General features: G+C 45.0%; 1 protein-coding gene across 1 annotated transcript in view; it reads right to left on the reverse strand.

Moving 5' to 3' along the window:
* The window catches only part of LOC144754750 (mannose-binding protein-like), a 143,678-nt gene extending 124,570 nt beyond the window's left edge, over window positions 1–19,108 (reverse strand). The window contains exon 1 of the mRNA XM_078642938.1: window positions 18,982–19,108. The gene's annotated coding sequence lies outside the window, so the exon portion shown is untranslated. The remainder of the gene's footprint in view (window positions 1–18,981) is intronic.
* Between the last annotated feature and the right edge of the window lie 3,457 nt (window positions 19,109–22,565).

The following is a 22,565-nucleotide window of genomic DNA, read 5'->3' on the forward strand; positions in this document are numbered from 1 at the left end:
AAACCGTCTGTAATACCCGGTGAGACCTAAAAAGGCTCTCACCTCAGTCTGGGTCTTGGGGGGCTCCCAAGCCAGAATGGTATCAATCTTTGCCTGTAGGGGCGCCACCTGGCCGCTCCCCACCTGGTGTCCCAAGTACACCACAGATCCCTGCCCTATCTGGCATTTACTGGCCTTGATAGTGAGGCCTGCCTTCTGCAGAGCCTTCAACACTTCAGTGAGGTGTTGCAGGTGTTCCTCCCAAGTGGAGCTGAACACAGCAATGTCATCCAGGTAGGCTGCGCTGAATTGCTCCAGCCCCGCCAGTACCTGGTTGACCAATCTCTGAAATGTGGCGGGAGCATTTTTCAACCCAAAGGGCATGACACGGAACTGGAAGTGCCCCTCTGGCATAGAAAATGCTGACCTCTCCTTGGCCCCCTCGGTGAAGGCAATCTGACAGTAACCTGAAGTCAAATCAAAAGTGCTCAGGTACTGGGCAGCTCCCAACCGATCCACCAGCTCATCAGCTCTGAGGATGGGGTGCGCGTCAGTCTTGGTGACCGCATTGAGGCCCCGGTAGTCCACGCAGAACCGGAGTTCTGGGGTGCCACCTGGGGTAGCAGCTTTCTTAGGCACTAAGACCACTGGGCTAGCCCAGGGGCTGCTGGAGGGCTCAACAACCCCTAGCGCCAACATCTTGGAAACTTCTTCCTTGATGCTAGCTCTGACCTTGTCTGCCACACTGTAAAACTTCTGTTTCACAGGAATCAATCAATCAATCAATCAATCAAAGACATTTATAGAGCGCACTACTCACCCGGAGGGTCTCAAGGCGCTAGGGGGGGGGGGAGCTGCTACTGCTCGAACAGCCAGGTCTTGAGCTTCTTCCTGAAGGAGAGGTGGTCCTGGGTCAGGCGGAGGTGGGTCGGAAGGGAGTTCCAGGTCTTGGCGGCCAGGTAGGAGAAGGACCTTCCTCCTGTTGTCGCTCTTCGGATGCGGGGGACGGCAGCGAGGGCGTGGTTGGTCGATCGGAGGTGGCGTTTGGGAGCGTAGAAGTTGAGGCGGCTGTTGAGGTATCCTGGGCCTTTGGTTGTGTAGGGCTTTGTGTGCGTGGGTGAGGAGCCGGAAGGTGATTCTTTTGTTGATCGGGAGCCAGTGCAGGTCTCTCAGGTGTCTGGAGATGTGGCTTCGTCTGGGGACGTCGAGGATGAGTCTCGCCGAGGCGTTCTGGATACGCTGGAGTCTCTTATGGAGCTTGGCGGTGGTTCCGGCGTAGAGGGCGTTGCTGTAGTCCAGACGGCTGGTGACGAGGGCCTGGGTGACCGTCTTCCTGGTCTCGGTGGGGATCCACCGGAAGATCTTACGTAGCATGCGCAGGATGTTGAAACAGGACGAGGAGACGGCGTTGACTTGTCTGGTCATGGAGAGGGAGGAGTCCAGGATGAAGCCCAGGTTGCGTGCGTGGTCTGTCGGTTTGGGTGCGGTGCCCAGGGTGGGGGGCGAGGAGCCCAGGATGAGGACTTCCGTCTTGTCTGAGTTCAGTTTCAGGCGGCTGGTTGTCATCCACTCGGCTACGTCTTTCATCCCTTCATGAAGGTTGGCTCTGGCGGTGGCGGGGTCGTTGGTGAGGGAGAGAATCAGCTGGGTGTCGTCGGCGTAGGAGATGATGTTGAGGTTGTGTTGGCGTGCGATGGCCGCGAGGGGGCTCATGTAGACGTTGAAGAGGGTGGGGCTCAGCGAGGATCCTTGAGGGACGCCGCAGATGACTCCGGTGGCCTCTGACTTGTACGGTGGTAGACGGATTCTCTGTGTTCTTCCGTCGAGGAAGGAGATGATCCATTCCAGTGCCTTCTCATGGATTCCGACGTTGCTGAGGCGCTGCACTAGGGTGCGGTGGCAGACAGTGTCGAAAGCCGCGGAGAGGTCTAGGAGGATGAGGGCCGCTGTTTCTCCGTTGTCCATCAGGGCTCGGATGTCATCAGTGGCAGCGATGAGGGCGGTCTCGGTGCTGTGGTTGGCTCGGAAGCCAGACTGTGAGGGGTCGAGGGATCCATTCGTCTCGAGGAAGGTGGCCAGCTGTTTGTTGACGATCTTCTCGATGACTTTGGCTGGAAACGGGAGGAGCAAGATGGGGCGGTAATTCTTGAGTTCGGTGGGGTCCGCTGTAGGTTTCTTGAGTAGGGCGCTGAGTTCGGCTTGCTTCCAGCGTCCACGTCGTGGACGCACCACTTGCTGACACCTAGGGTCAGGGAGAACAGGGGGGCGAACTGACCCAAGACTTGGCGACAGTCCTCCTGCTGCTCTGGGGTGAGGGTGGGGGAGAGGACCACACCATCCACTGACCCATCTTGCTCCTTGACTGCCAGGAGGTCAGGGACAGGATCACTATCCTCCTCCCCTCCAGCATCTGTAGCCATGAGCATAGTCACTTCAGACCTCTCAAAGTGGGGCTTGAGGCGGTTCACATGTAGCACTCTCAGGGGATGCCTGGGAGTCTTCAGGTTAACCAAATAGGTAACCTCGCTCTTGCGCTCCACTACCTCATATGGCCCAGACCACTTGTCACGGAGCGCACAAGGCTCCACTGGCGCCATCACCCACACTTTCTGACCAGGGTGGAACTCAACCAGAGAAGTGTTCTGGTCATACCATCTCTTCAGTTCCTCCTGGCTAGCCTCCAGGTTCTCTTGAGCGATCTTCCTGAAGCGCTTGGTCTGGTTGCGAATGGCCAGCACATAGCTGAACACATCCTGAGGGGTTTTCCCACGGGATTTCTCCCACCCCTCCTTCACCAGAGTAAGAGGCCCTCTTACAGGGTGGCCATACAGCAACTCAAAGGGACTGAACCCTAAGGATTTCTGAGGCACCTCCCTGTAGGCAAACAACAGGCATGGTAACAAGACGTCCCATTTCCGCCTCATGGGCTCTTCCAGGCCCATAATCATGCCCTTCAATGTGGGGTTGAATCTCTCAACCAACCCATTTCCTTGAGGGTGGTAAGGAGTGGTGGATTTGTATGTCACCCCACACTCACTCCACAGGGACTTCATATACCTAGAAATGAAGTTTGTCCCTCTGTCTGAGACCACCTCCCTGGGAAATCCCACACGGGAAAAGATCCCCATCAGGGCACGGCCCACCACTGGGGCTGTGACTGTCCTGAGCGGGATGGCTTCCGGGTACCGAGTGGCATGGTCCACCAAGACCAGGATAAACCTGTTGCCTAGGGCTGTCTTGGGGTCCAGGGGCCCCACGATGTCAATTCCCACCCGCTCAAAAGGGGTGCTCACCACAGGAAAGGGTTGGAGGGGTGCCACGCACTTCCCCCCGCTCTTGCCACTGGCCTGACAAGTTTGGCAAGACTTACAAAAGGCAGAGACGTGCTTCTTCATCTGGGGCCAGTAGAAATGGGTGACAAGCCTGTGATAGGTCTTGTCTTGCCCCAGATGTCCTGCGAGAGGCACGTCATGAGCCAGACCCAGTAGGAAGTTCCTGAAGCGCTCGGGTACTACCAGCACACGGGCTGCACCGGGCTCAGTGAACTTAGGCTCACTATAAAGTAAGTCATCCTCCCAGTAAATCAAATGCTCTCTGGACCCCAGGCCTGTGGCCTGGTCGGCAGCCTGCTGCCGCACACCAATGAGAGAAGGGCACTCCTTCTGAGCCTGGCAGAATTCCTCCCTGGAGGGACCACCCTCTTGCTGCCACTGGGACAGCTCAGGCAATTTCCCCAGTTCGGCCACCTGCTCCCCCGTAGGTTCCAGGGCATCCCCTTCCGGGTCTGCTTCCTCCTAGACCGTGGGAACAGTGGGGGCCGGTTTCCCGCGCCCTCTACCCCTTCCTCTCTTGGCAGGTCCCTGGGCCATTGTTCCAGGCTCCAGTTCTGCTAGACCGCCCTCTCTGGCTGTCATTGCACGGGTGGACACACAGATCCACGCAGGCAAACCCAACATCTCCAAGTGAGTCCTGTGCTCCACCTCTTTCCATGGGGAGCTCTCCAGGTCATTGCCTAATAGACAATCTACAGGCAAGGCATCACTTACAACAATTTCCAAAATACCAGAGACTCCTCCCCATTCAAATTGAACTTTTGCCAACTTGCAGTAGCGCACTGCACTGTCAGCTGCCACCACAGGCCGGAGTACCTTGGGAACCATTTGCTCTTCAGACACCCACCGACACCTGACAGATGTCACGCTGGCCCCTGTGTCTCTCAGAGCCTCTATTTCCTGTCCATTGATGGTCACCTTCTGCCCGTATTTCTTAGTGTTTTGGGGCAGCAAAATTTCCTGGGCCATCTCTTGGTCTCCTAGAGAGACAAGGGTCATCAATGCTAACCCCTTCTCCCCACTAGAAATCAAATCCCCTCCCAAAGCTACACTGGCTAACGCCGGAGCTGGAGCTGGAGCTGGAGCACCAGTGGGTGCTGATTTCTTCTTTGGACATTTGGGGGCAATGTGCCCCACCTCCCTACATGAATAGCAAGTAAGGGGGGTCCTTTTGTCCTGCGTGCCCTTATGGGGCCAGGACTTCTTAGGCTTGGGGGGTTGAGACACCTTCTCCTGGGAACCATTTTGGGGCCCTTTAGAAGACTCATTTTGATTACCCGTGTCCCCCCCACTCTTCTGCTGGGGACCCTGTCCACCTTTGGCTGGGGTACTTACCACCCCCTTGTGGACCCTGGTGCTAGTCCAGCGGTCCGCCTCTTTAGCAAGCTCACTGGGGTCAGTTAACTTGCTATCCAAAAGATGCTGGCGCAGCTCTGGAACACATAAAATACTTAAGTGCTCCCAACTAATCAAGTGACACAACCCCACATAATCAGTAACTTTGCTGCCCTTTATCCAACCTTCCAGTGCACGCTTGTACATACTCACACACTCCACCCAAGTACTTGAATCAAGCTTCTTGAAGTTCCTAAACTTCTGGCGGTACTGTTCTGAAGTGAGCCCATACCTGAGGCACAAAGCCTCCTTCATAGCGGGGTAGGATAAAGCATCTGCTGCTTCTAAGGGTGCCAAAACATCCCTCCAAGAGGCCTCAAAATGCTTCCACAATCCTGCCCCCCAATTCTTCTCAGGCACTTCATTCATCCTTAAGGCAAGTTCATACGCTCTGGACCACGCATAAATATCCTCACCCCTCTGATAATTCTGTACCAGATCCTTTGGTATGTATACCTTACCCGCCTGTACTGGTTGTGCGCTGCCACCATTAGAACTGGACTCCACCTTTTTGAATTTAATGTCCAGCTCCTTCATGCTCAACTCATGAGCCAATTGGAGTTTCCTCGCCTCCAAAGCGAGATCGGTTCTTCTCTCCTCCGCCTCTGCTTGTGCTTTGAGCTTAAAAAGCTCAATCTCATGGGCCCTAGCTCTCTGATTCTCCTCCACCTCCTCTGGGGAAATAATCCTACCGGAGTGGTTGCTGCCGGTCCTAGACCCTGGCTTCCTCACTGGCAATTCACTGGTCAGAAAAACCATTCTCCTGTGTGCCTCCCTCTCCAATAGTAGCTTCTGGATCACCATGCTTGGCCTCCCACCAGGCCCTCAGAGCTTTCCTTAGCTCTTCCTTGTTTGCGCTGCCCCTCACTGGGCATTCAAGCCGTTTGCAGAATTTTCTCAGTTGCTCCTTGCTATAGATGAACAACTCCTGGATTTCAAATTCCACTTCCACTTCTCCATTCACGCTTATCGCTTTCTGAGACATGATACTTCCTAACCTTTTCAACTAAAAAGGTTTCACCAAAAAAGAAAAAATCTTGGTCAACCTGTTCTGCTAAACTAGACTAGTGATGTACAAGAAATCACTGCAGGTCAAGTGCAATTATTAGTTCAAAATCCGCACCGCTGCCCAACAATGTTAGAACCGGGGGTCTTTAGTTGGCAGAGGTAAGTACCTTAGACCAAGTAGGGACCCCTGCTTCTAGTCAGGGTGAAGGAATAACCCTCTGAGATAACCCCTGCTCACCCTCTAGGTAGCATGGCACGAGCAGTCTCTAGGCTAAACAGAGGCAATGTGGATAACATTTGCACTTAACACAACAGTAATCCCCAATCCACCACAAACTGAGACCACACAGGTAAGTATATGTTATAAAATGATATAACTTTATCTTTATCTAGTTTCAGCAAGGTAAACCAAGCAGTTGCACGATAATTACTTCATTATCAAAATGTTGCACTTCTTCTTAATGGTTGCAGTTAAATTGTTAGGAAGTTCTTAGGAAAAATGTCTCAAGTCTCTTTAATCAGTAATTAAAAATAATGCCACTGATTTATATTCAATTAGCTCTAAAAACGAGCATAGGGTGCAATGCCAGAATTATTCAAGCGCGCCTCACCGGAATGCTGGGGGGGGTTTCCCTTCCCCTCGTCCGGCACTTCGTCAGGCCTCAGACGCTCCCTGCCTTCCAGCGCTCACTCGCGCTCTGGCCCGGCCGGTCTCAGGAAGCTCTCCGCCCGCTCTCAGTCCTTCAGGGAGCAGCGGGGAGCAGAGACGGCAGGCCGGGGCTGGGAGCACTCGCTGGATTCCCTCGGCGAGGTCGGGTCAGTCTTCCCCGGTCCCGGCGGTGATCAGACGGCACTCGAAGAGGTCCTGAGGACGGGGACCAATCCTGTCGCGGCAAATGGGGCGAGGCTCCAGCAGCACCCAGGAGTCAGCCAATGGTAGTGCGGCTCCCGGGACAGGCAAGCAATGACGCTCCGCTCCTCCGGCCAATCACGGCCCAACAACACTGATGACGCTGTGCCGCACGGGCCTATCCCGTCGCGGCGTTGGTGAGGAGGCTCGGCTCCTCCAACCAATGGGGGCGCGGCGGCTTCGTTCTTCGGCCCCGCAGCTCTGATCAGGACGGCGCTTCGGGAAGAGGTTTTTCTGGCCCCGGGCAGCGGCGGTGATCAGGCGGCAGATGATTTTAGAGGACGCGAGTCACGGACAGACCGCCCTCTTAGCCTCACAACCGCCCTTGAGTGAATTCCGCGAGGGGAGGCACCACAGACCTCCGACCCTCGCCGGGAATGTGCCGATGAGCACAACGATCCCTTCTTACACTCAGCAGTTGAGCACCACACGCTCCAGGTCCAAAACAACACGATCTTGCTGTAATTCTTGGCAAAGCTTTAGGAACCTTTAACCCTGGGTTCCCAACAGGAGGCCAGCTCTTCTCAGGCCCTTGGAGATTCCAGTTGCAGACACAGCACACAGCAAAGTCTTGGCAGTTTCAAGCAGGCAGGGTCCCAGCACACAGCAAAGTCCCTTTCTCCTCCTCTGCTTCCAGTTAGACAGCAGAACAGGTCAGCCCTTAGAGCACACAGCAAGGCAATCTTCCTTTAGTTCTCCAGCAATCCTTTTTCCAGCAGAGGTTCCTTCTTGCTTGTAGGATCTTAGAATCTAATCTTCTGTAGTCAGGGGTCCTTCCCTTATACCCCTCAAAGTTTTTGAAGTCCTTTGAAGTCTTTGTGCAAGCAGCCCTGAGCCCGGTCTAAACCAGTTCTGGGGGTTGCCGAAGCACTGAGGTGTTTCTGGTTTTCTTCTTCCTGTCAGCTTCAGGGTCAGAGGTGTCAGTTGGCCGGCAGGAGAGGGAGCCAGCAGGGTGGGCAGGCAGGCACAGCCCGGCACTATCAGGCGCTTCTTCCTCCCACCTCCCTGGCAGCAGATGCGGCCTTTCACCCATGGGCTGACTCCGACCCCCTCCTCCGGGGCCTCTGCAGCCCCCTGTCACACCCAGACCAGACAGGCATTCCACAAACCCAGGCACACAGAAAGGTTTAGACAAGAGAACAGCCACTTTCTAAAAGTGCTATTCTCCATCAGAGGATTTAAAAACACCCTTCACTAAAAGATGTGTTATTAAATTCTGAGTTCAGGGATATCTTTCACTTAGGTCCCATCTTGTTCCTATGGGAAGATAGGCTGGTATCCCATGGGACCAGCCTCCTCCATGTTACTCTATGGAGCAAGATAGCCTTACAGCAGTGAGCACATAAAATGGCTGCTGCCCACTACCAGAGCATGTGACCTGCACTAGTACATGCTCTACCTTATCCATACACTGCACCTTGCCCAGGGGGGTACCTTGAGCCTTCCATAGGGGTGACTGATGTGCACAGACAGGGAAGGGTTAGGCCCAGCCAGTGGAGACACTGGCCAGGGGAACAGGCAGTCACTGACTGCACACAGGCCCTGCGCTGGCAGGCCTGAGTCACCTTTTTAGGGCTACTCATGTGGGTGGCGCAATCTGCGCTGCAGGCCCACTAGTAGCATCTGTCATCACCAGCCCTGGCACACACAGTGCACTTTACTAGGGACTTCATGGTGATACAAATATGCCAATCAGGGATATTCAATCAACATGACAATTTACAGAGGGAGCACTTACACTCTGACACTGATCAGCAGTGGCAGAGTGTCCAAAGCATCTAAACCAGCAAAAACGAAATCCAGCACAGCATCAAAAATACATGAGTCAGAGGCAAAAAGATGGGGGAAAAACCACGCCAAAGGTGTCAGGTCTAACAACCACCTTAAATTAACCCGTTCACTCTCAGTTTATCTTTGGGTCTTGAAGCTCTCATTTACTTTGTAGCTTGGATTGCCCCATATAAAACCTCATATATACAGCCTGAAACTGCTAAATGCACGTCCTGGCATGGCTAATTTAGCCCCTCAATAACCTGATATTGATGATTGAGAACCATTAATATGAGGACAGCTACATTTATTATTTAGAGTGCTTGAACCAGCAGGCATGCTATAAAATCAAGTTATTTTTATCATCCTCATTTTCTTTCCATGCTCCCATACCTTTGTCTACTTTACCCTTCTTGTTCCATCCATCCTATCTTGTTCTTTCCCTGACCTATGACATGTTCTGTCTTTAATTTCTCTCATCAGTTATTCTTGTCCACACAGCTGTTAACCTCCTTTTGCATGTTTTCTCAATTGGCTTGCTTAACACTCCCTTCCCTCTGCAAACTCGTTTTCCTGTTTCTCTCCTCTATGCTATTCTCCCTCGTTTTCTTCCCCTTTGGTTCTCCCATTGCCTTTTAAATCCTCGGGACTTCTCTTTTAATGTCTTCCTCTTAGATCTATTTTCTCCTTTTACTCACCTCTGTCTTTCACCTCTTCTACCTAACCTTTCAAACAGTACACGTCCTGCTCCTTCCACCTACAGGTGGGAATAATTTTTTACTCGGGCCTTACTTTTGCATGCCAAGCTGCTGTTGTACAATGCATATATGAAAGAGACCTTTTTTACGGAAAATTTAACAAAATGTGTAGACATGGACTGAAGAGACGTAAATTCATACATTCATTGTATGCACCTACCTTTCGATATGTTGTCCCTCGAATTTTGTCTATGATATTATGATTCCATAACATTCCTCTGCTCGATAGTTCGTGGCACAAGCATGCCATGCCAAGATATTAAGCAAATAACGGTCTTCCTATATCTTTTCCCCCTACTTGCCTTTATATGTGAACTTTAAAACAGGTTCAGTACAAAAAATAACCACCAAGGACATACAGCCTGATTCATGTACAATCCGTTTTGCGTGGCCCTAATAGCGAATCATAGCGATTCGCTATTGAGGACACGCAAAATGGCATTCATGTAGGAATTGCTACTTAAATAGCGATTCCTACATGTTCTTTATTTGCGAGTAGCAATTTGCTACTCGCAAATACTCCCCATTCATTCCTATGGGCCAAGAGGCCCATGGGAATGAATGGGGAGTATCCCTCATTTGCGAGTAGCAATTTGCTACTCGCAAATGAGATAGCGATTTTAAGGGTGCCAGGGGTGTCCAAAGGACGCCCTGTAGCACCCCTAAAATGCACATTTGAACAGGTGTTGCGCGCACACATGTCCAAAGGACATGTGTGTGTGCAACATGCAACTTAGAAAAATGCTTTTAAAAGCATTTTTCTGAGTTTCTGCTATTTACCGACAGGTCTGACCTCTCGGTAAATAGCGGCCCCAAAAGTCCAAAATCGCTATTTTGTTTTGTGTCATGAATAGCATTTGAGGAATCTGTGTTAGAGATTCCTTAAATGCCATTCCACGCAAATATGCGAATTCTTACATAGCGATTTTTGCATTTGGTATCATGAATACCAAATGCAAAAATCGCACTCGCAAAGGGCCAGATTCTCAGAATCTGGCCCTTTGCGAGTGCAATTTACCTACATGAATCAGGCTGATATTCCCAAGAAAAGCTTCCCTACAATTTTTTTTACCCTGGGTGGTTATAATTTCATCACATTCTTATGGCTAAATCAGGGAGAGTTGACATGTAACAAGCACCTAAACTGCCTCTTCTCCTGATTTATAAAACACCACAATATATTGTTCAATCTTTTGAGTCTCCATTGTGATTAGAGTTCAAGTGGTTTTGGAGTGTGATCTCATTGGACTCATTGGAGCTGAGCACAGTTTTGGAAGAATGAGGAAAGTATTCATGGTTGGTGACCCTGCTGAAGTCTAAATCAGGCATTTTGCTTGCTTCAAGAGTGAAGCTAAGCCCAGGGATTATGATACTCTCCAAATGAGTGTGCGTTAAGAGATATGTAATAATACTCTATTTAGTCTAAAGTGCCGTCTCTGTTCTTACATTATGATTACAAAAACGATGTCTGAAAATATCAAACTACCAACACATCTCAGATTGATTGATAATAGATTGCAATATTTCTGAAGTGTCTGAGCTATATACTTTTTCTTTTCTATTTACACTACGTTGGTCAAGCCCATTAGGCTGCTGAACCCCCACACATTGCACCCTCCAACAGTGCGAGAAACTATCCTGACATTTCACCCCACTCTAGCACAAAAGGGTAGGAGGGAACAGACATTTTAAAGTGAAGGACAATCCTGTGAATCACAAAAGTCACTAATTAAACCTGTGCCTAACAGAGCAGATGAGCTTAACTTAGAGTCAATATGTAAAGCATTAATGTAGTACTCAAACAGTAATAAAGTGCAAACACCTCTCAAGAAAACTCCCAAACCAATCTAGCAAAAATAGAGGATATTTAAATTAATAAAATTACACCAAAAGACAAAAATCCAACAAGTAAACAGTTGAGATGAGTTTTTCAAATGTGTGTTAAAAATAGTGGCAAAAGCAAAAAGCACCAACTGCAGGATCTGGACGTGCAAGACTGGGTCAAAGTCATAAGTTAAGGCTAATTGGATACATATGGCCATGTCTGACCTAGGGTGGTGTGGAGTGCAAAAAGAACCGATGGATTTAGGCCCAGATCTCTGTACTGGGGTGAATGTGTGACATTGTTCTGCATTCTGTCCATCAAGTGTTGTTTTTGTAATTGGATACAGTGACCAGGTTTCTCCGGGTGTGAAGTTTACCTTCGGGAGAAAAAGTGGTGGTCGACGAGCCATATGCGGGGCAAGCTGCAAACTGAATCTGAAACAGAGCTCGATGATGGCAGGGTGCTGGAGAGAGAGGTCTCGGTGGTTGTTGACCAAGATTGGGAAACCTCTGAGCGGGTGGAGTGAGAAGTCCTTAGCTCTGATCTCCAGCGTGAAGTTCCTTCCCTGTATGGAGATGGACCACCTCAACTGTTTGGTATTCTCACCGTGCATATTCACAGCCGTCTAAGGAGTCCGTGGTCTGTCTCAACCTGTAAATGAGTCTGAAACAATAAGTATGGCCTCAACTTCTCCAGTGTGTAGACCACTGCGAATGCGTCCCTCTCAATTGCACTCCATCTCTGTTCCTAGGACGTAGCCTGCTACAGTTTAGTTTAAGCACTCCTCATTTAACTGTGACAAGACAGCCCCAATACCATGCTTTGAAGCATTCATCTGTACTTGGAACTCTTTAGAGAGGTCAGGTTCTTGAGCACTGGTGCAGTGCACATGGCTTTCTTCAGACTATCCAAATCTTTCTGGCACACTTCTGTTGTTTATTTGGGTTGCTTCTTGCAAGTCAGCTTTGTTAAGAATGCATGAATGGTACCATACCCCTTAACGAATCTCCTGCAGTACCCAGTGAGTTTTAAGAAAGCTCTCACCTGGGTCTGGAGCTTGGGAGGTGTCCAAGCCATGATGGTCTAAATCTTAGGGTGAACCTTGGCTCCACCGATTGGTGGCCCAAGTACATCATAGATCCCTATCCTATCTGACACTTGCTGGCCTTGATAGTCATGCCTGTCTGTTGCAGGGCCTGAGGTACTTCCTGGAAGTGGTTCAAGTGTTAGTTCCAGATGGAGCTGGAAACCTTACTGACATTTTCTATCCCAGCCAGTACCTGGTTGACCAATCTCTGGATGGGGACAGGGGCAATCTTCGGTATAAAGGGCATACCTCTGTAACAAAAGTGGCCCTTTGGGGTGGAGGTTACCAACCTCTCATTGGCTCTCTCAGTTAAGGCAATCTGCCAATACCCTGACGTCAAGTCAAATGTACTGAGGCGACCAGCAGTCTTTGTGATTTAATTGACGCCCCTGTTTTTCACAGCAAACCTGAGTTCTAGGGTGGTGCACATAGGGCAGCCTTAGATACCAGTACCACTGGACTAAACCAGGGACGACAGAAGGGCTCAATCACCCTCAACTCCAGCATCTTGGATACCATATCTTTCTCACTGTGTCAGAAAGACTGTAGATTGTATTCTTGCTTTCATGCCAGCCCCCGTGTTTGTGTCATGGGTACACAAATCAGTGAGCCCTGGAGTAATCAAGAGTAAAAAAATTATCTGCCCCAACAAGTGGTGACAGTCCCTGTGTTGCTCTAAGGTCAGGTTAGTGGAGAGATACCTCCTTCCAGGGACCCATCGTGCTCCTTGGAAGACAGGAGGTCTGAGAGGGGTTCACTCTCCAACTCCTCCTCATCATCTGTCACAAAGAACATTGTGACTTTAGACCTCTCAAACTTTAAAGGGGTCCTACATGTCTTGAGGTCCACCAAGTAGGTGACATTCTCTCTCCTACACCTCATCAGGCCTGGTCCAAATTTTTTCAAGGTACTCGGCGTCACAGGCTCCATCACCCACACGTTTTGGGCAGTGTGAAAACGTGGCTTACTGTTTTCACCAGTGTGTCATCTCCTTACTGGCCTTTTAGATTCTCAGTGGCCATTTACCAGAAGGTCTTTTTCTGAGTCCTGGCATGTAGCTAATTACAATCTGGGGGTTTCTTGGGAGTTTTACCCCACCTCTTAACAAGAGTGAGAAGTCCTTGCACAAGATGGCCAAACAGAAGTTTGAAAGGACTTAACCTCACTCCCCTACGAGGCTCCTACCTTTATGAAAACACTAGGCATGGTAAGAGGAGGTTCCACATACACCTCAACATGTAATTCCGATGAACAAGGTGTTAAATGCCAAAAGTGAGAAGAGACTCTGGTAATTGACGTCCCAGGGCTCTGGGCAGTCACAATATGTCCCTTGGTAGACACCATTTGATAAGGTTCTGCATCAAATGAAGCATAAGATTTTCTTTTTTGCATCTGGCATGCAAGCACTCGACCCCCTCTCCAAAAGACGATGTTTTTCATTTGTCATCTTTTTTTCAGCATATGTTTTCATCTTTTGTTTCTGAACAAAGTCATTCTCATGGGTTGTGCTCTTGTTTCTGTCTATCTGATTGGATCACTGAGGTATCTTGGTTGTCATTGATCTCCTGAACATCAGTGTTGCATGACTTTTACCTGTGGTCAAGGGAGATGTTGACCGATAAGCTCGTAAGGTAGAAATTAACACAGTTTTTTAAGTGAGCTTCTCAAGAGTAGCATGCTGCACTGCTTTCTTTAGCATACTCATAAAGCGCTCAATAAGTCCATTGGTCTGCGGCCACAGAGCTGTGCTCTTCTGATGCTTTATATTCAGATGCCCTAAGATATATTTAAACTCACAATTGTTTAATGGCAGGCCAGTATCAGATTTCACCACTGCTGGAACATCCCATGTCACAAAGATGCCATCTAGTGTCTCAATGATTCGGTCTTGAGTGGTAGATGAGAGATCCTCAATTGCAGGAAATAGTTAGTATTCGCCCACAATCACCATCAGGTGATGTCCATTATCAAGTGTACCGAAAAAGTGAATGGCCACTCTCTCCCAGGCATACTTCGGGAGGACTGACATGTTTAAGGTGTGTTGATTAAGTTTACTAGAAAGACAGCTGCACAAATGAACGGCCTTTAAGTCCTTCTCAACCAACTCATCGAGAAACGGAAGCCAGACTCAGTCTTGGAGAGATAGTTTTATGGCAACAATTCTATGATGTCCTTCATGGGTCACTTCAATCATTCAGCCGTCTCACGTGGAGTATCATGACCTTCTACAGGCACACTGTAAAAATAGTCAGACGTGTTCTGATCTTCCTTGGATGTTGCACAATGTTATAAATGCACTCTTGTAGTTGTAGTCCCCATCGTTCAATGCGAGAAGGCATCTTGGCCTTTGGATTGCCAAATATAGTTATCAAAGCTTGATGATCAGTTACCAGTAAAAAAGACTTTGCTTACAGGAATACATCGAAATATTCTCAAGTCCATACCACGGCTAAACTTTCTTTTTCAATGAAATAAAACATTATTTTTGTGTCAACTCCCTCAAGCACTTATGGTGGCAAAGTCTTATATATATCTGGAACAGTAGCTGACTATGCCAATAAATGAACACATCTTAGACCCATCTTGTGGGGGATTAGCATTTGAGAGCACATGTACTTTAACAGGACCAGGTGACATACCCCCATTCGAAAAGATGTGAAAAATGAATTTTAACTTTGTGTTGTGGAATTCACATTTATCCGCATTCAAAGTCAAACCTGCATCAACACACTTGTATGATAGCTTTGTCATGCTCTTTTTGTTTAGCTCCGAAAATCAGTCTGTCACATAATTAAGCACATTCTTGGCAGGCTGTATGATACATCAAATGATGCCTTGTAAAAGTTCTACAGCTGATGACAGACCAAAATGTAGTCTTGTGTATTGAAACAGACCAACATTGTAGAAAAGGCTGTAATGTACCTGCAACTTTCTTCGTGTTCCAACTGATGATATCCTTTTCTTCAAATCAATGTGAAAGAAGACCTTTGCAGCATTTAATTGCACTATCATATCAGCAATATGTGGACCTGGATGTGGCCCAATCATCTTCTTCACTTTCAGTTGATACTGATATAGAAGTACTGTTTGATGATGATTTAGAAGACAATCAAATTCGTTCAGTGTTGATTTGCCTCAGCTCATGTCACTTCTTGGCCTTGAAGGTGCACGTAGAGCGTTGCTTCTGGAGCAATTGTGTACTCATTTCCACAGCCTTTACATATCTGTCCAGTGGTGGGACATTTACCTTCATGTGGAAATGAAAATTCACATCTAAAGCACAATTTCTTTTTAAGTATAGACATCACCTTTTGTCCTTCAGACTTTGGTTTACTTTTCACACTCATGACTGATTCATTCTGGACACCTTTGGCCTTCATGTCAACAGCTTGTGTATCGGCAAGCTCTTCAGCCATTAACACTCGCTCCAGACTACGAGTTTCTCTCAGCATTCTTCGTCTGAATAAATATGACAAGCATCCATCAATAACTCTAAGACGTATTGCTTTTTCTTCATTAACTTAATTGAACTGACATTGTTTGATGAGTATGTTGTCTCTCCACAAATTCATCGATGGTTTCACAAATTTTATGTAATTCTTGACTGAAAATATATCTTTCATAATCTACATTGGGCATTGGATTGAACTTGCAATTCAAAGTTTGTTTAATCTGACAGTATGTGATTTCTTCGTCCGTTTGTGGGCTCTTCCTTATGACTTCTTTTACCCCATCAAATAAACAAAAAGGGACACCCTGCATTGATTCAGTTCCTAGGGCAGGTAAACAGACTATAAATAGCAAAGAAATACCCATGCAACCTCAAAACTTAAACATCAGTTAATACATATATATTGTTTATACATAGAAATGCATGGCCCAGAGAATATGTCTCATTATTCACATACATCTTTTTATTGTGCATCAGTAAAAGTTCAAGGTAATGTCATTCCTTCTAATTGAACAGGCAAAATGTCCCAAACATCATTATTACAGGTCTCAAAGCACTGAAATCTTTAAGTTAAAATATCATTCGTATTTCCGTACATACCAACATTCATACTCTAACACACCTACATTCAAGTCATAAAACCATTCTTATACACCAACATTAATCTCCTACTAGGTCTTGTCTATTGTCATGTGTCACATAATTTCTTTCATACTGAAATAATCTTCAATGTTTTGATCCTGAATTGAAAAACAATTCTAACAATATTTACCAATCATTCTTTTTCATTTTCATTTCTCACAGTAGATATGGCTTGAATTAGCTATCTTCGCATAATTCCCACAACAACCAATCTTTGCTTTTTGTTTTTCACCAATAATGTAGCTTGTATTTGGAATCTTCTCAACACGTGTTTCAGTGTGAAATGCCTTCTTCAGGAATGACACATTATCATCATCAAGACACCAATTATTTAAATTTGACTTATACTAATATCTGCATGCATCTTCCCTTCAGCATTCATGGGGAAGCCAAAGTCACAATGGATATATAAAATGAGATATGCATGTAGGGGAAATACACCCCTGGCTTAGGGTCCAAAATCCTGGACTGGATGAATATCTGAATGCTTTAATGCAAGTGACAATCTTTCCTTCTTAATGTTGATCCTTTTCACTCAAATCGGGGCATTTGTTGATGGCCTAATGGTCTGCATAACTAAATGTCTCCCTAGCATATGGGAGAGGGGAGAGAGAGTTTTTGTCTGGCTTCTCTTCTCACTTCCCCACTATACCAAGCATTTGCCATGCCACTTTATTCTTGCCACCATATGTTGCCTGCGATTCAGGTGTAATCGTATCAAGATCCGGATGAACTCCTGTGTGATGGCATCTCGGAATGACCATCTCTCCAGCAAACAGCTTAAATATCCAGCAAGATTTTTGAGGTATTTGATAATCTTTTTTTATCAGTCTCTTTAAATGCATCCCTGAAATCTTCAAATGTCTTTATCCAGACGATCCATCTATCTCCAATTATTGTTTTTTGGTGGTATCAAACTTTGGTGGTGGTTTCAGGAATGCAGCAGCATTGTAGACCAGTGCATAACTTAATGTCACCGATGGTCGATCACTGTGACTTGATTTAGGTAACTCATCGGTGAGGCCTTTAAACCTGTTGGCCTCTGGTCATCTTTAATAATAGCTTGAAACAAGACTTTCTTTGCTGTCATCTGAAACATTTCACTATTCCAAGAGTCGCTCCTGACTCTTCATTCTTCAAAGACAAGTTAAGTTGTGCTGAGACCCACTTGGCAGTTTATTGAGGCTGGCTCCTTCAAATTTGGACGACTCGGTAAGGACAACCTAGGGCACACCTCTTTGAGCCACTTCACTGAGTGTAGCAGTACGATGATTTTCTTTAATGGTTTCGGTGACTTAGTTGTTCTTCTTTCTAAACGTTAATTTGCACTTTATGACAGCAAGTTTATCTACGCCTTGAAATGCTTCTGTTTTCAGCGTTATTTTGTAATTACTGATTATCAATGACTGCTTTCTTAAACACCTGGTTGCCTCCACTATCAGCATTGCCATCCCTTAAAATGTATAACTTTATCTTGCATGGTAGCATGGTACCTTTATGTATGGCCTGACCAGCAGGTTCTCGACCAGCGACGTGTAGATTCCTTGTGATGCTTTTGTTATCTTCAACTGCATCACAGCATCTGCTTTGACTCCACATGAATTAAGTTTTGATTCTGTACTTTAACTATATCCCTTGTGTCATACACTAGCAGGTTGCTTGCACCATGGCAAACTCTCTGTGAGAGCATGGTCGCGCCGCTGGTTACTTATTCCCTATCTCGTTGCCATTTGTAGCATCTACCCCAGCCTGGATACCCGCAAATGACTAAGCCACACACGGAGCTTAGTATTACATGTCTTTATTCTACTGCGTGTAACTACAAACTCAACATTCTAAATCACCCTTCATTGCATTTCCCTCTAACACTTACGTCACACCTCTGTGGAGTCCATCAGGAATGAGGAGCCAAAGGATTCTGTCATTACTAGCTTGCAAGACACTACAAAACTAATGGCAAGGAGTGGACACATGCAGGAGAAAGTATATGTATTGTGAAGTATTACTTATGTCAACTAGGCAGTTACCCACTTACCCTGTCACCAAACAAATGCACAATAACAACTTTGCAAAACCAAATGTGCAAAAGGACCGCCATATATGCAAAAATAAATGTGCAACTACATTCCCAAGGCAATCATACAGAATAAGAGTTACTATGCAAACTCACAAAAATTTGATCTCACTCTTGATGAATAAGTCTGTAATAACTGTTAAAAAGCTGAAAAACATGCCTTTATTTCTATGTTAACATCAATTTGTAGCAGAAACATTACCTAATCTCTCTACAATTATAAACCACTATGAAAGCAAAAGTGGTAAGGCACATAAATGGAATACCTAAGCATCTGAAAAAATTTCTCTGTGTACTGACAACTTTCTTTTTGAACATGTTCCTGTGTCACAGTCAAATGCTTGCTGCTTGGCTGTAATGTGCTCACTCTAAGGGCATAGTCTTTCAAAAATCACATTGAATTGCCCCACGGCACTCAAATTAAAGACCCTGGGACTTAAGGAATAAAAAGACAGTGTAAGTTGCCCAGGATCCCACAATTTGTTCAAATGGGACAACATGGATTCAAAACAGTCTTCTGATTAAAAGCCTGCAACGTGGATAATACATCATTGAGTGCTAGCTACTAAGGCTGTCTGAAACCTGTGTGGCTAAGCTCAGCCCAACGCAGCCCAGCCAGCTTCAGGCCTGCTGGTCAACCACTAAATCAGAACCCATCCTCAAACATAATCACACAGTTATAGTCAAATACAAAAAAAGCACTCTCATATTTTTTTAAAAAGGATGTGAGGCAAATCTAGCAACACTGACCTCAGTCTGCACGCCTCATGTGTCCTGGAAATCTTTCCTCTGGTCACAGCCTCCAGTTTTCTGACAGGATTCTTCATATATAACACATATTTGCTGATTGCCCTTACTTGTGTGCCTCTCCTCTCCAACTCCTCCAGACTGGAGGCAAAAACTTAAATCATGGCCTTGCCATGCCAGAATGTTCAGACTCAGAAAAAAATACATGGAATGTACTTTTATCTCTGACAGGTCTGCAGGCACAGACTGGCTGAAGGCCTGGAGATGCTGAATTGTCTTGAGCAGCCAATAATGAGTGTGTGCAATATTAGCCTTGTATCTCTTGGTTTGGCATCACTTTATGTCTGGGAACTGAGGGCCTCATTTACAACATTTTGATGTGCGGCAGCGCAGCAACCTTTCCTGCTGTGCTATGATCCAGCGGCCTATAGAAAATATATCATAAACAACGCTACCCAACTTCATAACCTATAAACAAAATTCTATACTAAATATGGACCCATTTATAAACCTGACATATTTTGGGCCTACTGAATCAGGTGGTCAAATTAAACCTATATACACATTATCTACAAACTATATACATATTTATACATCTGCGAAAGGAATATTATCATTAGAATAAAACTTGACCATTTAAATGACCACCATTGGCGACGTGATCTAGCTAATAGTAACCTACACTTCTGAATAACCAAGACCAGCTTGTTTGTCAAAAGTAAGATTTTATTTACTAAATTATGGTATATAAGTTGATAGTTTTATAAATGAATTTTATTTGCAATAAAGCAAGCATGATTGTAAAGAAATGTGAGAAAAATACAATTTAAGCAAGTGAATCAAAATCAAAATGAATATTTAAAGTTTAGCATTTCTAAAACCTAATTCCCTAACTGAGCTAAATAGATAGAAATTAAAGAAAAGTTCTTTGAGGATTCTTACGTGCTCCACGCAAAGTCCGTCAGCACTTCGCCCTCATCGGAAAGTCAGAAAGCAGCAGTCAGCCCATCCCTAGGGGCATGACTTTTTATACCTTTCTACGCTAACTAAACACGCAAAGGAAAGTTTTCAGAAATCTTCGACGTCCCATTGGCTGAGAGTGACAAGTGACATGTCACCCACTTTTCAAAAAGTTCCATTAAATCATGTTTCATAAAGACCATTGTCTCTTCCACGTGAAACCAGGAGCTTCCTGAGTTTGCAACAAATGTATAAAGTCATTCTCGCAGCGTCCATTGACTTTCAATTGACTTCCGCGGATGCCAAGTTAAGGACTGACAAAATGTTCTTTTTCGACCTTGGCCATGTCCGACAGAATGATGACAGCACATTAGTTTTTGCTTTGTGAACGCAGCTTTGATAAACGCTTTAATTCAGAATGGGCGTCTCGTGACTTTTGCAGAATTACAAGTCAGCTCTTTTCTGCGACTCAAGTGACTAGGCCCAAAAGCAGGCAACTTATGATTTCTAGTATAAAACAAACACAAGAAAAGTATTAATGTAAGAAATAATGTAGATTCTGTATCCACCCCAAGATTTACTAATTAATTAACCCACCCGATTAATCAAAATGTTACCTAGCCATTGCAAATAAATAAAGCAGCGTTTATATCTACCAGTCTCCGTTATTCCATGAGACTCATATGCACCTAGAATAGTAGAAATGACATCACACAGACAAGGAAAAGCAAAACAAGCACATACTTCTTTTAAGTTTGCAGCAGTTAGTAATGACAAAAACGAAAACAATAAATTATTTTATTATTTTGCACGAACAAAAAGATGCAACAATTATGCACGTTTATGAGCACACATTTTAGTCCCCCCATGTGTAAAGTTTAATCTAAGTTGTATTAGCACGACATATCACAAATCATTAATATTATTATTCATGTTATGGAAATGTGACTTCGCGAGTTTAAACAAAATTTTGTTTTCTATCTCGCTCCATCAACTCCCTCATCTGGTGATTAACAAATCACCACACCAGCACTCAAAATTTTGATAATTTAAATTTCTAAGAAATCGATTCAAATTCATTTGTATCAGTAAACCTAAAAGTCTGTTTCTGCATAATCTTTGGAATTAGCATAACGCTCTCTATGTAACTCCTGTAATTCGATCTCTCTTTCTTCTTCTTTTCTGAGTTTATAGATTCTTTTCTTTTCTTTCAACTGTTTCTTTCTTTTATGTAACAAACAACCTATTTTGGTCAAAATAAAAATGAATACTATTATAATCAAAGGTGCCAGAATCTTGCCAAGAATTGAACTTCCGATATTATGAAACCAGTTTTTAATTGCTTGAAACCTTTTTGAAAGTTTCCCTGTAAAATCATCTTCTTCTAAAGGAATTATCTCTGAATGCATTTGTGTAATATTCTTAATATACATTTCAATATTCTTACTTTCATCAGGTATATATGTACAACAATGTTGTACATGTAAAATGCCACAGACTCCTCCCTCTTTTGCTAGGATTATGTCTAAAGCAAGGCGGTCTTGAATTACCATAGATCTAATTGCAATAACTTCAACATTCACTAATTGAAATCCATCAGCTGTGTCAGTTGATAATCTATCAACTATAGTGGACAATTTTCTGATTCTCCCTGCATTTAGGGTTATACCAACAAAAGGTATTACAGCTTGAAAAATATCTCCCAGAACTTCAGTAAAAGTTTCTCTTTTAACTCTATTTACATAATTATGAATTTTAAACAATCCTTCTGAATCTCTGTCAACATGAAACACTTTAGGAAAAACAATTCCCACATAACAAGTTCCATACCAGTGGTCTGGAAGGTTGTAGTAGGCTTTGTCACCACAAACAAAATAAATCCCAGGAAAGATAGGATCTTTTCCACCTTTGAATCCCCAACCTCCCATAATCTGATAAGTATCTTCACAGTTACTTGCACCTACAAAGTAATTATCAAAAAGTGTATTATCTCTTCTAATGCAAAGTTTTCCATTAACTGGTTTGTCTATGTGAATTGCAATATTTTCAAGCATTTTGCCATTTAATTTCTCATCTTCTCTCTGCCAGAAGCCTGACTTAGTCTGCTTGACTAATTCATTTCTCTTATAAATTGCTCTTCTCTCCTCAACCATGTTCAAAAATTTCTTTCCTTCAGCACTTAATTTACATGTTAGATTATTCTTGTAAGCATACTCGTAAGTGAGTTCATTAGTAACAAGGAAAAATTCTCTCATTTGTTTTGCTTTCTTATGCTTATTTAAAGCATTATCAATCTTAATATTTGCAAAAATTTCATCATAATTTGAATAGTAATATTCTAAACGTCCAGTTTGATAAAATAAACTAGTTAATACACTACATGTTACAGCATAAGTGAGAGGAAGCATATTATATGTTACTCCCTCAGAAACAGAAGCAGGTAACTTAACACAGACATAGCAGTCTTTTGCATCCATTACCTTAACATATTCACTCAATAGCTTTGTGAATGTATTACTTGAAAAATCACCAATTGATTTATCTTGATGAATGTTAGGCTGATGATCAATAACTTTTGCAGACGCACTATGTTTAGTTTGGCTAACCAGAGCTTTGCTTGTTATGTT

This window comes from Lissotriton helveticus, chromosome 5_1 (assembly GCF_964261635.1).
Source record: "Lissotriton helveticus chromosome 5_1, aLisHel1.1, whole genome shotgun sequence".
Classification (NCBI taxonomy): Eukaryota; Metazoa; Chordata; class Amphibia; order Caudata; family Salamandridae; genus Lissotriton; species Lissotriton helveticus.